This window comes from Schistocerca piceifrons, chromosome X, assembly GCF_021461385.2.
Source record: "Schistocerca piceifrons isolate TAMUIC-IGC-003096 chromosome X, iqSchPice1.1, whole genome shotgun sequence".
In the NCBI taxonomy this organism is placed as follows: Eukaryota; Metazoa; Arthropoda; class Insecta; order Orthoptera; family Acrididae; genus Schistocerca; species Schistocerca piceifrons.
Genome location: NC_060149.1, coordinates 989,619,194 through 989,637,697, shown reverse-complemented (window position 1 = coordinate 989,637,697; position 18,504 = coordinate 989,619,194).

Genomic DNA, 18,504 nt, shown 5'->3' with positions numbered 1-18,504 from the left:
AAGGCAGACTCTTCTTACTGACTATGATTTGAACCATTGCTGTGACACTAGTCGTAGATTCCGATGCTTCACTTCAGGTTTACTGTATCCCCCTTACCTTCGTTTTGACGATGAAACACAGAAATTGCATCGGAATTAAATAGAAAAAGCACAATGCCGACTTAAGTACAAGAAGACTGACTCTTCTTACAGACTATATCTTGATCCTTTCCTGTGACAGTAGTTATAGATTCCCATGCTTCACTTCAGGTTTACTGTATCCCTTGGACCTACTTTTTGACGATGAAACACAGAAATTGCATCGGAATTAAATAGAAAAGGCACAATGCCGACTTAAGTACAAGAAGACTGACTCTTTCTACTGTCTATGTTTTGAACGAATCCTGTGACATTAGTTATAGATTCCGATGCTTCACGTCAGGTTTACTGTATCCCTTGGACCCTCTTATTGGCGACGAAACACAGAAATTGTATCGGAATTAAATAGAAAAATCACAATGCCGACTTAAGTACAAGAAGACTGACTCTTCTTACAGACTATATCTTGATCCTTTCCTGTGACACCAGTTATAGATTCCGATGCTTCACTTCAGGTTTACTGTATCCCTTGGACCTACTTATTGACGATGAAACACGGAAATTGCATCGGAATTAAATTGAAAAGGCACAATGCCGACTTAAGTACAAGAAGACAGACTCTCCTTAGGGACTATTATTTGCTCCATACCTGTGACACTAGTTGAAGATTTCGATGCTTCACTTCAGGTTTACTGTAACCCTAGGACCTTCTTATTGACGATGAAACACAGAAATTGCATCGGAACTAAATACAAAAGGCACAATGCCGACTTAAGTACAAAAAGACTGACTGTTCCTACTGTCTACGTTTTGAACGATTCCTGTGACATTAGTTATGGATTCCGATGCTTCACTTCAGGTTTACTGTATCCTTTGGACCTTCTTATCGGCGGCCAAACACAGAAATTGCATCGGGATGAAATAGAAAAGGCACAATGCCGAGTTAAGTACAAGAAGACTGACTCTTCCTACTGTCTATCTTTGAACCATTCCTGTGACACTAGTTATAGCTTCCGATGCTTCACCTCAGGTTCACTGTATCCCTCTGACTTTCTTATTGACGATGAAACACAGAAATTGCATCGGAATTAAATACAAAAGGCACAATGCCGACTTAAGTACAAGAAGACTGACTCTTCTTACTGACTATGCTTTGAACCTTTCCTGTGACACTAGTTATAGATTCCGATGCTTCACTTCAGGTTTACTGTATACCTCTGACTTTCTTATTGACGATGAATACAGATATTGCATGGGATATAAATACAAAAGGCTCAATGCCGACTTAAGTACAAGTAGACTGAATCTTTCCACTTTCTATGTTTGAACCATTCCTGTGACACTAGTTATAGATCCCGATTCTGCGTTTCAGGTTTACTGTATCCCTTGGACCTTCTTATTGACGATGAAACACAGAAATTGCATCGAAACTAAATACAAAATGCACAATGCCGACTTAAGTACAAGAAGACTGACTCTTCCTACTGTCTATGATTTGAACGATTCCTGTGACATTAGTTATGGATTCCGATGCTTCACTTCAGGTTTACTGTATCCTTTGGACCTTCTTATTGGCGACGAAACACAGGAATTGCATCGGATTTAAAAAGAAAAGGCACAATGACGACTTAAGTACAAGAAGACTGACTCTTACTACTGTCTATGTTTTGAACCATTCCTGTGACACTAGTTATAGATTCCGATGCTTCACTTCAGGTTTACCCTATGCCTAGGACTTTCTTATTGACGATGAATCACAGAAATTGCATCGGAACTAAATGCAAAAGGCACAATGCCGACTTAAGTACAAGAAGACTGACTCTTACTACTGTCTATGTTTTGAACGATTCCTGTGACGTTAGTTATAGATTCCGATGCTTCACTTCAGGTTTACTGGATCATTTGGACCATCTTATCGGCGACGAAATACAGAAATTGCATCGGAATTAAATAGAAAAGGTTCAATGCCGACTTAAGTACAAGAAGACTGACGCTTTCCACTATCTATGATTTGAACCATTCCTGTGACACTAGTTATAGATTCCGATGCTTCACTTCTGGTTTACTTTATCCCTCTGACTATCTTATTGACGATGAAACACAGATATTGCATTGGAATTAAATACAAAAGGCACAATGCCGACTTAAGTACAAGAAGACTGACTCTTCTTACTGTCTATGTTTTGAACCAATCCTGTGACACTAGTTATAGATTCCGATGCTTCACTTCAGGTTTACTGGATCCGTTGCACCTTCTTATTGACGATTAAACACAGAAATTGCATCGGAATTAAATACAAAAGGCATGCCGACTTAAGTACAAGAAGACTGACCCTTCTTACTGTCTATGTTGTGAACCATTCCTGTGACACTAGTTATAGATTCCGATGCTTCACTTCAGTGTTACTTTATTAATCTGACCTTCTTATTGACGATGAAACACAGAAATTGCATCGGAATTAAATACAAAAGGCACAATGCCGACTTAAGTACAAGAAGACTGACTCTTCTTACTGTCTATGTTTTGAACCATTCCTGTGACACTAGTTATAGATTCCGATGCTTCACTTCAGGTTTACTGTATCGTTCTGACCGTCTTATTGACGATGAAACACAGAAATTGCATCGGAATTAAATACAAAAGGCACAATGCCGACTTAAGTACAAGAAGACTGACCCTCCTTACTGCCTATGTTATGAACCATTCCTGTGACAGTAGTTATAGGTTCCGATGCTTCACTTCAGGTTTACTGTATCCCTCTGACCTTCTTCATGACGATGAAACACAGATATTGCATCGGAAGTAAATAGAAAAGGCACGATGCCGACTTAAGTACAAGAAGTCTGACTCTTTTACTGACTACGTTTTGTACCATTCCTGTGACACTAGTTATATATTCCGATGCTTCACTTCTGGTTTACTGTATCCCTCTGACCTTCTTATTGACGATGAAACACAGAAATTGCATCGGAATTAAATAGCGAAGGCACAATGACGACTTAAGTACAAGAAGACTGACTCTTACTACTGTCTATGTTTTGAACCATTCCTGTGACACTAGTTATAGATTCCGATGCTTCACTTCAGGTTTACTGTATCCCTTGGACCTTCTTGTTGACGATGAAACATAGAAATTGCATCGGAATTAAATAGAAGAGGCACAATGCCGACTTAAGTACAAGAAGATCGACTCTTGTTACTGTCTATGTTTTGAACCATTCCTGTGACGCTAGTTACAGATTCCGATGCTTCACATCAGGGTTACTGTATTAATCTGACCTTCTTATTGACGATGAAACACAGAAATTGCATTGGAATTAAATAGAAAAGGCACAATGCCGACTTAAGTACAAGAAGACTGACTCTTCCTACCGTCTACGTTTTGAACCATTCCTGTGACACTAGTTATAGATTCCGATGCTTCACTTCAGGTTTACCCTATCCCTAGGACCTTCTTATTGACGATGAAGCACAGAAATTGCAACGGAACTAAATACAAAAGGCACAATGCCGACTTAAGTACAAGAAGACTGACTCTTCTTACTGTCTATGTTTGAACCATTCCTGTGACACTAGTTATAGATTCCGATGCTTCACTTCAGGTTTACTGCTTCCCTTTGACCTTCTTATTGAAGATGAAACACAGAAATTGCATCGGAATTAAATAGAAAAGGCACAATGCCGACTTAAGTACAAGAAGACAGACGCTTCTTACTGACTGCTTTGAACCATTCCTGTGACACTAGTTATAGATTCCGATGCTTCACTTCCGGTTTACTGTATCCCTCTGACCTTCTTATTGACGATGAAACACAGAATTTGCATCGGAATTACATACAAAAGGCACAGTGCCAACTTAAGTACAAGAAAAGTGACTCTTCTTACTGACTACGTTTTGAACCATTCCTGTGACACTAGTTATAGATTCCGATGCTTCACTTCAGGTTTACTGTATCAATTGGACCTTCGTATTGACGATGAAACACAGAAATTGCATCGGAATTAAATACAAAAGGCACAATGCCGACTTAAGTACAAGAAGACTGACTCTTCCTAATGTCTATGTTTTGAACCATTCCTGTGACACTAGTTATAGATTCCGATGCTTCAGGTTTACCCTATGCCTAGGACTTTCTTATTGACGATGAATCACAGAAATTGCATCGGAACTAAATACAAAAAGCACAATGCTTCCTTAAGTACAAGAAGACTGACTCTTCTTACTGACTATGTTTTGAACCATTCCTATGACACTAGTTATAGATTCCGATGCATCATTTCAGGTCTACTGTCTCCCTTGGACCTTCGTATTGACGATGAAACACAGAAGTTGGATCGGAATTAAATACAAAAGGCACAATGCCGACTTAAGTACAAGAAGGCTGACTCTTCTTATTGACTGCGTTTTGAACCATTTCTGTGACACTAGTTATAGATTCTGATGCTTCACTTCAGGTTTACTCTATCCCTAGGACCTTCATATTGACGATGAAACACAGATATTGCAACGGAACTAAATACAAAAGGCACAATGCCGACTTAAGTACAAGAAGACTGGCTCTTCCTACTGTCTATGTTTTGAACGATTCCTGTGACTTTAGTCATAGATTCCGATGCTTCACTTCAGGTATACTGTATCCTTTGGACCACCTTATTGGCGACGAAATACAGAAATTGCATCGGAATTGATTAGAAAAGGCAAAATACCGACTTAAGTACAAGAAGACTGACTCTACTTACTATGTTTTGAACCATTTCTGTGACGCTAGTTATAGATTCCGATGCTTCACTTCAGGTTTACTGGATCCGTTGCACCTTCTTATTGACGATGATACACAGAAATTGCATCGGAATTAAATACAAAAGGCAAAATGCCGACTTAAGTACAAGAACACTGACTCTTCCTAATGTCTATGTTTTGAACCATTCCTGTGACACTAGTTATAGATTCCGATGCTTCAGGTTTACCCTATGCCTAGGACTTTCTTATTGACGATGAATCACAGAAATTGCATCGGAACTAAATACAAAAAGCACAATGCTTCCTTAAGTACAAGAAGACTGACTCTTCTTACTGACTATGTTTTGAACCATTCCTGTGACACTAGTTATAGATTCCGATGCTTCACTTCACCATTACCCTATCCCTAGGACCTTCTTATTGACGATGAATCACAGAAATTGCAACGGAACTAAATACAAAAGGCACAATGAAGACATAAGTACAAGAAGAATGACTCTTACTACTGTCTATGTTTTGAACGATGCCTGTGACATTAGTTATAGATTCCGATGCTTTACTTCAGGTTTACTGTATCCTTTGGACCATCTTATTGGCGACGAAATACGGAAATTGCATCGGAATTAAATAGAAAAGGCACAATGCCGACTTAAGTACAAGAAGATTGACTCTTCCAACTGACGATGTTTTCAACCATTCCTGTGACACTAGTTATAGATTCCGATGCTTCACTTCAGGTTTACTGTATTCCTCTGACCTTCGTTTTGACGATGAAATACAGAAATTGCATCGGAATTTAATAGAAAAGGAACAATGCTGCCTTAAGTACAAGAAGACTGACTCTTCTAACTGTCTATGTTTGAACCATTCCTGTGACACTAGTTATAGATTCCGATGCTTCACTTCAGGTTTACAGCATCCCTTGGACCTTCTTATTGACGATGAAACACAGAAATTGCATCGGAATTAAATAGAAAAAGCACAATGCCGACTTAAGTACAAGAAGACTGACTCTTCTTACTGACTGCTTTAAACCATTCCTGTGACACTAGTTATAAATTCCGATGCTTCACTTCCGGTTTACTGTATCCCTCTGACCTTCGTATTGACGATGAAACACAGAATTTGCATCGGAATTATATACAAAAGGCGCAGTGCCAACTTAAGTACAAGAAGACTGACCCTTCTTACTGACTGCGTTTTGAACCATTCCTGTGACACTAGTTATAGATTCCGATGCTTCACTACAGGTTTACTGTATCCCTTGGACCTTCGTATTGACGATGAAACACAGAAATTGCATCGGAATTAAATACAAAAGGCACAATGCCGACTTAAGTACAAGAAGACTGACTCTTCTTACTGACTATGTTTTGAACCATTCCTGTGACACAAATTATGGATTCCGATGCTCCACTTCAGGTTTACTGTATTCCTCTGACCTTCTTATTGACGACGAAACACAGATATTGCATCGGAATAAAATACAAAATGCACAATGCCGACTAAAGTACAAGAAGACTGACCCTTCTTACTGATATGTTTTGAACCATTCCTGTGACACTAGTTATAGATTACGATGCTTCACTTCAGGTTTACTGTATCCGTCTGACTTTCGTATTGACGATGAAACACAGATATTGCATCGGAATTAAATACAAAAGGCACAATGCCGACTTAAGGACAAGAAGACTGAGTCTACATACTGACGATGTTTTGAAACATTCCTGTGGCACTAGTTATAGATTACGATGATTCACTTCAGGATTACTGTATCCCTCGGACTTTGTTATTGACGATGAAGCACAGAAATTGAATCGGAATTAAATAGAAAAAGCACAATGCCGACGTAAGTACAAGAAGACTGACTCTTCTTACCGAGTATATTTGGAACCATTCCTGTGACACTAGTTATAGATTCCGATGCTTCAATTCAAGTTTACTGTATCCCTCTGACCTTCTTATTGACGATGAAACACAGATATTGCATCGGAATTAAATAGAAAAGGAACAATGCCGACTTAAGTACAAGAAGACTGACTCTTCTTACTGAATATGTTTTGAACCATTGCTGTGACACAAGTTATAGATTCCGATGCTTCACATCTGGTTTACTGTATCCCTCTGACCTTCATATTGACGATGAAAAACAGAAATTGTATCGGAATTAAATAGAAAAGGCACAATGCCGACTTAAGTACAAGAAGACTGACTCTTCTTACTGTCTATGTTTTGAGTGATTCCTGTGACATTCGTTATGGATTCCGATGCTTCACTTCAGGTTTACTGTATCCCCCTGACCTTCTTTTTGACGATGGAAAGCAGAAATTGCATCGGAATTAAATAGCAAAGGCACAATGCCGACTTAAGTACAAGAAGACTTAGTCTTCTTACTGACTGTTTTGAACCATTCCTGTGACACTAGTTATGGATTCCGATGCTTCACTTCCGGTTTACTGTACCCCTCTGACCTACTTATTGATGATGAAACACAGAATTTGCATCGGAATTAAATACAAAGTGCACAATGCCAACTTAAGTACAAGAAGACTGACTCTTCTTACTGTCTATGTTTTGAACCATTCCTGTGACACTAGTTATAGATTCCAATGCTTCACTTCAGGTCTACAGTATCCCTTGGACCTTCTCATTGACGATGAAGCACAGCAAATGCATTGGAATTAAATACAAAAGGCACAATGCCGTCTTAAGTACAAGAAGACTGTCTCTTCTTGCTGACTGTTTTGAACCGTTCCTGTGACTCTAGTTATAGATTCAAGATGCTTCACTTCTGGTTTACTGAATCCCTCTGACTATCTTATTGACGATGAAACACAGATATTGCATTGGAATTAAATACAAAAGTCACAATTCCGACTAAGTACAAGAAGACTGACCCTTCTTACTGACTAAGTTGTGAACCATTCCTGTGACACTAGTTATAGATTCCGATGCTTCACTTCTGGTTTACTGTATCCCTCTGACCTACTTATTGACGATGAAACACAGATATTGCATTGGAATTAAATAGAAAAGGCACAATGCCGACTTAAGTACAAGAAGTCCGACTCTTCTTACTGACAATGTTTTGAACCATTCCTGTGACACTAGTTATAGATTCCGATGCTTCACTTCTGGTTTACTGTATCGTTCTGACCTTCTTATTGACGATGAAACAAAGAAATTGCATCGGATATAAGTAGAACAGGCATAATGCCGACTTAAGTACAAGAAGACCGACTCTTCTTACTGTCTATGCTTTGAACCATTCCTGTGACTCTAGTTACAGATTCCGATGCTTCACTTCAGTGTTACTTTATTAATCTGACCTTCTTATTGACGATGAAACACAGAAATTGCATCGGAATTAAATACAAAAGGCACAATGCCGATTTAAGTACAAGAAGACTGAGTCTTCTTACTGTCTATGTTTTGAACCATTCCTGTGACACTAGGTTTAAATTCCGATGCTTCACTTTAGGTTTACTGTATCCCTTGTACCCTCTTGTTGACGATGAAACACAGAAATTGCATCGGAAATAAATAGAAAACGTACAATGCCGACTTAAGTACAAGAAGACCGACTCTTCTTACTGTCTATGCTTTGAACCATTCCTGTGACTCTAGTTACAGATTCCGATGCTTCACTTCAGTGTTACTTTATTAATCTGACCTTCTTATTGACGATGAAACACAGAAATTGCATCGGAATTAAATACAAAAGGCACAATGCCGACTTAAGTACAAGAAGACTGACTCTTCTTACTGTCTATGTTTTGAACGATACCTGTGACACTAGTTATAGATTCCGATGCTTCACTTAAGGTTTACTGTATCGTTCTGACCTTCTTATTTACGATGAAACACAGAAATTGCATCGGAAAGGAATACAAAAGGCAAAATGCCGACTTAAGTACAAGAAGACTGACTCTTCGTACTGACTATGAGTTGCACCATTCCTGTGACACTAGTTATAGATTACGATGATTCACTTCAGGTTTACTGTATCCCTTGGACCTTCTTACTGACGATGAAACACAGAAATTGCATCGGAATTAAATAGAAAAGGCACAATGCCGACTTAAGTACAAGAAGACTGACTCTTCTTACTGACTATGTTAGGAACCATTCCTGTGACACTATTTATAGATTCCGATGCTTCACTGCAGGTTTACTGTATCCCTCTGACCTTCTTAATGACGATGAAATACAGATATTGCGTCGGAAGTAAATAGAAAAGGCACAATGCCGACTTAAGTACAAGAAGTCTGACTCTTCTTACTGACTACGTTTTGTAACATTCCTGAGACACTAGTTATATGTTCCGATGCTTCACTTCAGGTTAACTGCTTCCCTTTGACCTTCTTATTGACGATGAAACACAGAAATTCCATCGGAATTAAATAGAAAAGGCACAATGCCGACTTAAGTACAAGAAGATTGACTCTTCCAACTGTCTATGTTTTCAACCATTCCTGTCACACTAGTTACAGATTCCGATGCTTCACTTCAGGTTTACTGTATCCCTCTGACCTTCTTTTTGACGATGAAACACAGAAATTACATCGGAATGAAATAGAAAAAGAACAATGCTGCCTTAAGTACAAGAAGACTCACTCTTCTTACTGTCTATGTTTGAACCATTCCTGTGACACTAGTTATAGATTCCGATGCTTCACTTCAGGTTAACTGCTTCCCTTTGACCTTCTTATTGACGATGAAACACAGAAATTCCATCGGAATTAAATAGAAAAGGCACAATGCCGACTTAAGTACAAGAAAACTGACTCTTCTTACTGACTGCTTTGAACCATTCCTGTGACACTAGTTACGGATTCCGATGCTTCACTTCCGGTTTACTGTATCCCTCTGACCTTCTTATTGACGATGAAACACAGAATTTGCATCGGAATTACATACAAAAGGCACAGTGCCAACGTAAGTACAAGAAAAGTGACTCTTCTTACTGACTACGTTTTAAACCATTCCTGTGACACTAGTTATAGATTCCGATGCTTCACTTCAGGTTTACTGTATCCCTTGGACCTTCGTATTGACGATGAAACACAGAAATTGCATCGGAATTAAATACAAAAGGCACAATGCCGACTTAAGTACAAGAAGACTGACTCTTCTTACTGTCTATGTTTTGAACCATTCCTGTGACACTAGTTATAGATTCCGATGCTTCACTTCAGGTTTACTGGATCCGTTGCACCTTCTTATTGACGATGAAACACAGAAATTGCATCGGAATTAAATACAAAAGGCACAATGCCGACTTAAGTACAAGAAGACTGACCCTTCTTACTGCCTATGTTTTGAACCATTCCTGTGACAGTAGTTATAGGTTCCGATGCTTCACTTCAATTTCACGGTATCTCTCTGACCTTCTATTGACGATGAAACACAGAAATTGCATCGGAATTAAATACAAAAGGCAAAATGCCGACTTAAGTACAAGAAGACTGCCTCTTCGTACTGACTATGAGTTGCACCATTCCTGTGACACTAGTTATAGATTACGATGCTTCACTTCCGGTTTACTGTATCCCTCTGACCTACTTATTGATGATGAAACACAGAAATTGCATCGGAATTAAATAGAGAAGGCACAATGACGACTTAAGTGCAAGAAGACTGACTCTTCTTACTGACTATGTTTGGAACCATTCCTGTGACACTATTTATAGATTCCGATGCTTCACTTCAGGTTTACCGTATCCCTCTGACCTTCTTCATGACGATGAAACACAGATATTGCATCGGAAGTAAATTGAAAAGGCACAATGCCGACTTAAGTACAAGAAGTCTGACTCTTTTACTGACTACGTTTTGTACCATTCCTGTGACACTAGTTATATATTCCGATGCTTCACTTCTGGTTTACTGTATCCCTCTGACCTTCTTATTGACGATGAAACACAGAAATTGCATCGGAATTAAATAGAGAAGGCACAATGACGACTTAAGTACAAGAAGACTGACTCTTACTTCTGTCTATGTTTTGAACCATTCCTGTGACACTAGATATAGATTCCGATGCTTCACTTCAGGTTTACTGTATCCCTTGGACTTTGTTATTGACGATGAAGCACAGAAATTGCATCGGAATTAAATAGAAAAAGCACAATGCCGACGTAAGTACAAGAAGACTGACTCTTCTTACCGAGTATATTTGGAACCATTCCTGTGACACTAGTTATAGAGTCCGATGCTTCAATTCAAGTTTACTGTATCCCTCTGACCTTCTTATTGACGATGAAACACAGATATTGCATCGGAATTAAATAGAAAAGGAACAATGCCGACTTAAGTACAAGAAGACTGACTCTTCTTACTGACTATGTTTTGAACCATTGCTGTGACACAAGTTATAGATTCCGATGCTTCACATCTGGTTTACTGTATCCCTCTGACCTTCATATTGACGATGAAAAACAGAAATTGTATCGGAATTAAATAGAAAAGGCACAATGCCGACTTAAGTACAAGAAGACTGACTCTTCTTACTGTCTATGTTTTGAGTGATTCCTGTGACATTAGTTATGGATTCCGATGCTTCACTTCAGGTTTACTATATCCCCCTGACCTTCTTTTTGACGATGGAAAGCAGAAATTGCATCGGAATTAAATAGCAAAGGCACAATGCCGACTTAAGTACAAGAAGACTTACTCTTCTTACTGACTGTTTTGAACCATTCCTGTGACACTAGTTATGGATTCCGATGCTTCACTTCCGGTTTACTGTATCCCTCTGACCTACTTATTGATGATGAAACACAGAATTTGCATCGGAATTAAATACAAAGTGCACAATGCCAACTTAAGTACAAGAAGACTGACTCTTCTTACTGTCTATGTTTTGAACCATTCCTGTGACACTAGTTATAGATTCCAATGCTTCACTTCAGGTCTACAGTATCCCTTGGACCTTCTCATTGACGATGAAGCACAGCAAATGCATTGGAATTAAATACAAAAGGCACAATGCCGTCTTAAGTACAAGAAGACTGTCTCTTCTTGCTGACTGTTTTGAACCGTTCCTGTGACTCTAGTTATAGATTCAAGATGCTTCACTTCTGGTTTACTGTATCCCTCTGACTATCTTATTGACGATGAAACACAGATATTGCATTGGAATTAAATACAAAAGTCACAATGCCGACTTAAGTACAAGAAGACTGACCCTTCTTACTGACTAAGTTGTGAACCATTCCTGTGACACTAGTTATAGATTCCGATGCTTCACTTCTGGTTTACTGTATCCCTCTGACCTACTTATTGACGATGAAACACAGATATTGCATTGGAATTAAATAGAAAAGGCACAATGCCGACTTAAGTACAAGAAGTCCGACTCTTCTTACTGACAATGTTTTGAACGATTCCTGTGACACTAGTTATAGATTCCGATGCTTCACTTAAAGTTTACTGTATCGTTCTGACCTTCTTATTTACGATGAAACACAGAAATTGCATCGGAAATGAATACAAAAGGCAAAATGTCGACTTAAGTACAAGAAGACTGACTCTTCGTACTGACTATGAGTTGCACCATTCCTGTGACACTAGTTATAGATTACGATGATTCACTTCAGGTTTACTGTATCCCTTGGACCTTCTTACTGACGATGAAACACAGAAATTGCATCGGAATTAAATAGAAAAGGCACAATGCCGACTTAAGTACAAGAAGACTGAATCTTCTTACTGACTGTATTGAACCATTTCTGTGACACTAGTTATAGATTCCGATGCTTCACTTAAGGTTTACTGTATCGTTCTGACCTTCTTATTTACGATGAAACACAGAAATTGCATCGGAAATGAATACAAAAGGCAAAATGCCGACTTAAGTACAAGAAGACTGACTCTTCTTACTGTCTATGTTTTGAACCATTCCTGTGACACTAGTTATAGATTCCGATGCTTCACTTCAGGTCTACTGTATCCTTTGGACCTTCTTATTGACGATGAAACACAGAAATTGCATCGGAATTAAATAGAAAAGGCACAATGCCGACTTAAGTACAAGAAGACTGACTCTTCTTACTGACTGTATTGAACCATTCCTGTGACACTAGTTATAGATTCCGATGCTTCACTTCCTGTTTACTGTATCCCTCTGACCTACTTATTGACGATGAAACACAGAATTTGCATCGGAATTAAATACAAAGGGCACAATGCCAACTTAAGTACAAGAAGACTGACTCTTCTTACTGACTATGTTTTGAACCATTCCTATGACACTAGTTATAGATTCCGATGCATCATTTCAGGTCTACTGTCTCCCTTGGACCTTCGTATTGACGATGAAACACAGAAATTGGATCGGAATTAAATACAAAAGGCACAATGCCGACTTAAGTACAAGAAGGCTGACTCTTCTTATTGACTGCGTTTTGAACCATTTCTGTGACACTAGTTATAGATTCTGATGCTTCACTTCAGGTTTACTCTATCCCTAGGACCTTCATATTGACGATGAAACACAGATATTGCAACGGAACTAAATACAAAAGGCACAATGCCGACTTAAGTACAAGAAGACTGGCTCTTCCTACTGTCTATGTTTTGAACGATTCCTGTGACTTTAGTCATAGATTCCGATGCTTCACTTCAGGTATACTGTATCCTTTGGACCACCTTATTGGCGACGAAATACAGAAATTGCATCGGAATTGATTAGAAAAGGCAAAATGCCGACTTAAGTACAAGAAGACTGACTCTACTTACTATGTTTTGAACCATTTCTGTGACACTAGTTATAGATTCCGATGCTTCACTTCAGGTTTACTGTATCCCTTGGACCTTCGTATTGACGATGAAACACAGAAATTGCATCGGAATTAAATACAAAAGGCACAATGCCGACTTAAGTACAAGAAGACTGACTCTTCCTACTGTCTATGTTTTGAACCATTCCTGTGACACTAGTTATAGATTCCGATGCTTCAGGTTTACCCTATGCCTAGGACTTTCTTATTGACGATGAATCACAGAAATTGCATCGGAACTAAATACAAAAAGCACGATGCTTCCTTAAGTACAAGAAGACTGACTCTTCTTACTGTCTATGTTTTGAACCATTCCTGTGACACTAGTTATAGATTCCGATGCTTCACTTCAGGTTTACTGTATCCTTTGGACCTTCTTATTGACGATGAAACACAGAAATTGCATCGGAATTAAATAGAAAAGGCACAATGCCGACTTAAGTACAAGAAGACAGACTCTTCTTACTGACTGTATTGAACCAGTCCTGTGACACTAGTTATAGATTCCGATGCTTCACTTCCGGTTTACTGTATCCCTCTGACCTACTTATTGACGATGAAACGCAGAATTTGCATCGGAGTTAAATACAAAGGGCACAATGCCAACTTAAGTACAAGAAGACTGACTCTTCTTACTGACTATGTTTTGAACCATTCCTATGACACTAGTTATAGATTCCGATGCTTCATTTCAGGTCTACTGTCTCCCTTGGACCTTCGTATTGACGATGAAACACAGAAATTGCATCGGAATTATATACAAAAGGCACAATGCCGACTTAAGTACAAGAAAGCTGACTCTTCTTATTGACTGCATTTTGAACCATTCCTGTGACACTAGTTATAGATTCTGATGCTTCACATCAGGTTTACTCTATCCCTAGGACCTTCATATTGACGATGAAACACAGATATTGCAACGGAACTAAATACAAAAGGCACAATGCCGACTTAAGTACAAGAAGACTGGCTCTTGCTACTGTCTATGTTTTGAACGATTCCTGTGACTTTAGTTATGGATTCCGATGCTTCACTTCAGGTATACTGTATCCTTTGGACCACCTTATTGGCGACGAAATACAGAAATTGCATCGGAATTAATTAGAAAAGGCAAAATGCCGACTTAAGTACAAGAAGACTGACCCTACTTACTATGTTTTGAACCATTCCTGTGACACTAGTTATAGATTCCGATGCTTCACTTCAGGTCTACATTATCCCTTGGACCTTCTCATTGACGATGAAACACAGCAAATGCATTGGAATTAAATACAAAAGGCACAATGCCGACTTAAATACAAGAAGACTGACTCTTCTTACTAACTGTTTTGAACCGTTCCTGTGACTCTAGTTATAGATTCCGATGCCTCACTTCAGGTTTACTGTATCCGTTGGACGTTCTTATTGACGATGAAACACTAAAATTGTATCGGAATTAAATAGAAGAAGCACAATGCCGACTTAAGTACAAGAAGACTGACTCTTCGTACTGTCTATGTTTTGAACCATTCCTGTGACGCTAGTTACAGATTCCGATGCTTCACTTCAGGTTTTCTGTATCTCTCTGACCTTCTCATTGACATGGAAACACAGTAATTGCATTGGAATTAAATTGATACTGCACAATGCCGACTTAAGTACAAGAAGACTGACTCTTCTTACTGTCTATGTTTTGAAGCATTCCTGTGACACTAGTTATAGATTCCGATGCTTCTCTTCAGGTTTACTGTATCCCATGGAGATTCTTATTGACGATGAAACACAGAAAGTGCATCGGAATTAAATAGAAAAGGCACAATGCCGACTTAAGTACAAGAAGACTGTCTATGCTTTGAATCATTCCTGTGACACTAGTTATAGATTCCGATGCTTCACTTCAGGTTTACTGTATCCATCGGACCTTCTTATTGACGATGAAACACAGATATTGCGAAGGAATGAAATACAAAAGGCACAATGCCGACTTAAGTACAAGAAGACTGACCTTTCTTAGTGTCTATGCTTTGAAGCATTCCTGTGACACTAGTTATAGTTTCCGATGCTTCACTTCAGGTTTACTGTATCCCTCTGACCTTCTTATTGACGATGAAACACAGAAATTGCATCGGAATTATATAGAAATGGCACAATGCCGACTTAAGTACAAGAAGACTGACTCTCCTTACTGTCTATGTTTGAACCATTCCGGTGACGCTAGTTATAGATTCCGATGCATCACTTCAGGTTCAATGTATCCCTCTGACCTTCTCATAGACGATGAAACACAGATATTGCATCGGAATTAAATAGAAGAAGCACAATGCCGACTACAGTACAAGTAAAGTGACTCTTCTTACTGTCTATGTTTTGAACCATTCCTGTGACGCTAGTTACAGATTCCCATGCTTCACTTCAGGTTTTCTGTATCCCTCTGACCTTCTTAATGACGATGAAACACAGAAATTGCATCAGAATGAAAGAGAAATGGCACGATGAGGACTAAAGTACAAGAAGACTGACTCTTCCTCCTGTCTATGTTTTGAACCATTCCTGTGACACTAGTTATAGATTCCAATGCTTCACTTCAGGTTTACTGTATCTCTTGGAGGTTCTTATTGACGATGGAACACTGAAATTGTATCGGAATTAAATAGAAAAAGCACAGTGCCGACTTAAGTACAAGATGACTGACTCTTCTTACTGACTATGATTTGAACCATTCCTGTGACACCACTTATAGATTCCGAAGCTTCTTATTGACGATGAAACACAGAAATTGCATCGCAATTAAATACAAAAGGCACAATGCTGACTCAAGTACAAGAAGACTGACTCTACTTACTGTCTATGTTTTGAACCATTTCTGTGACACTAGTTATAGATTCCGATGCCTCACTTCAGGTTTACTGTATCCCTTGGACGTTCTTATTGACGATGAAACACTAAAATTGTATCGGAATTAAATAGAAAAAGCACAGTGCCGACATCAGTACAAGAAGACTGACTCTTACTACTGTCTATGCTTTGAACCATTCCTGTGACACTAGTTATAGATTCCGATGCTTCACTTCAGGTTTACTGTATCGATCTGACCTTCTCGTTGTCGATGATAGACAGAAATTGCATCGGAATTAAATACAAAAGGCACAATGCCGACTTAAGTACAAGAAGACTGATTCTTCTTATTGTCTGTGTTTTGAACGATTCCTGTGACGCTAGTTACAGATTCCGATGCTTCACTTCAGGTTTACTGCATCCCTCTGACCTTCTTATTGACGATGAAACACAGAAATTGCATCGGAATTAAATAGAAAAGGCACAATTTCGACTTAAGTACAAGAAGACTGACTCTTATTACTGACTATGTTTTGAACCCTTCCTGTGACACTAGTTATTGATTCCGATGATTCACTTCAGGTTTACTGTATCCCTTAAACCTTCTTATTGACGACGAAACACAGAAATTGCATCGGAATTAAATACAAAAGGCACAATGCCGACTTAAGTACATGTAGACTGACTCTTCCTACTGTCTATGCTTTGAAACACTCCTGTGACACTAGTTATAGAATACGATGCTTCATTTCAGGATTACTGTATCCCTTGGACCTTCTTATTGACGATGAAACACAGAAAGTGCAACGGAATTAAATAGAAAAGGCACAATGCCGACTTAAGTACAAGAAGACTGACTCTTCCTACTGTCTATGTTTTGAACCATTCCTGTGACACTAGTTATAGATTCCGATGCTTTACTTCAAGTTTACTGTATCCCTCTGACCTTCTTATTGACGATGAAACACAGAAATTGCATCGGAATTATATACAAATGGCACAATGCCGAATTAAGTACAAGAACACTGACTCTCCTTACTGTCTATGTTTTGAACCATTCCTGTGACACTAGTTATAGATTCCGATGCTTCACTTCAGGTTTACTGTATCCCTCTGACCTTCTTATTGACGATGAAACACAGAAATTGCATCGGTATAAAATACAAAAGGCACAATGCCGACTTAAGTACAAGAAGACTGACCCGTCTTACTGTCCATGTTTTGAACCATTCCTGTGACACTAGTTATAGATTCCGATGCTTGACTTCAGGTTTACTGTATCCCTCTGATCTTCTTATTGACGATATAACACAGAAATATCATCGGAATTAAATACAAAAGGCACAATGCCGACTTAAGTACAAGAAGACTGACTCTTCTTACTGTCTATGGTTTGAAACATTCCAGTGACACTAGTTATAGATTCCGATGCTTCACTTCAGGTTTACTGTATGATTTGGACCTTCTTATTGATGAAACACAGAAATTGCATCGGAATTAAGTAGAAAAGGCACAATGCCGACTTACGTACAAGAAGACTGACTCTTCTTACTGCCTATGTTTTCACCCATGCCTGTGACGCTATTTACAAATTCCGATGCTTCACTTCAGCTTTACTGTATCCCTCTAACCATCTTAATGACGATGAAACACAGAAATTGCATCGGAAATAAATAGAAAAGGCACAGTGCCGACTTAAGTACAAGAAGACTGACTCTACTTACTGTCTATGTTTTGAACCGTACCTGTGACACTAGTTATAGATTCCGATGCCTCACTTCAGGTTTACTGTATCCCTCTGACCTTCTTATTGACGATTAAACACAGAAATTGCACAGAAAAGGCACAATGCCCACTTAAGTACAAGAAGCCTGACTCCTCCTCCTGTCTATGCTTTGAACCATTCCTGTGACACTAGTTATAGATTCCGATGCTTCACTTCAGGTTTACTGTATCGATCTGACCTTCTTGTTGTCGATGAAAGACAGAAATTGCATCGGAATTAAATACAAAAGGCACAATGCCGACTTAAGTACAAGAAGACTTACTCTTCTTATTGACTGTGTTTTGAACCACTCCTGTGACGC